The 353-nt window shown below is 62.0% G+C and overlaps 1 protein-coding gene across 1 annotated transcript in view; it reads right to left on the bottom strand.

Annotated features, from left to right (window-relative positions):
* The window catches only part of LOC104158172 (syntaxin-binding protein 1), a gene marked incomplete at both ends in the record, with an annotated part of 7,453 nt that overhangs the window by 6,796 nt on the left and 304 nt on the right, over window positions 1-353 (bottom strand). The window lies entirely within an intron of this gene.

Genomic DNA, 353 nt, shown 5'->3' with positions numbered 1-353 from the left:
TCCCCACCCTGTCCCAGCCCCGTGGTGCCCCACTGGGGCTGCGTGCGTGGGTGCCTGGCAAGGTCCCAGCGGGTCGGTGGATTTGTCTGCGTGCTCCCGTGCTCCGGTTGCCTTGGTTTATTCTCACATCCATCCGCTGGAGGGGACCACCCCGGGGTGATGCTCTGGTGGTACCCAGCCTGGGGCAAACCCCCCACTGCCCCGAACACCTCCCGATGCCCAGCCTGGGGTTTCCCTCTCCTTTGAGAGTGCTGCAGGGAGCTATTTATAGGGCTGACATTAACTAACACCTGGTCTCCTCCTTGGACTGATATATTGCCAGGAGACAAGGTGTTCAGGCTCCTCCAGCCCCA

This window comes from Cariama cristata, unplaced genomic scaffold, assembly GCF_000690535.1.
Source record: "Cariama cristata isolate BGI_N322 unplaced genomic scaffold, ASM69053v1 scaffold25752, whole genome shotgun sequence".
Lineage (NCBI taxonomy): Eukaryota > Metazoa > Chordata > Aves > Cariamiformes > Cariamidae > Cariama > Cariama cristata.
This window is presented reverse-complemented; position numbering and strand designations above follow the sequence as displayed.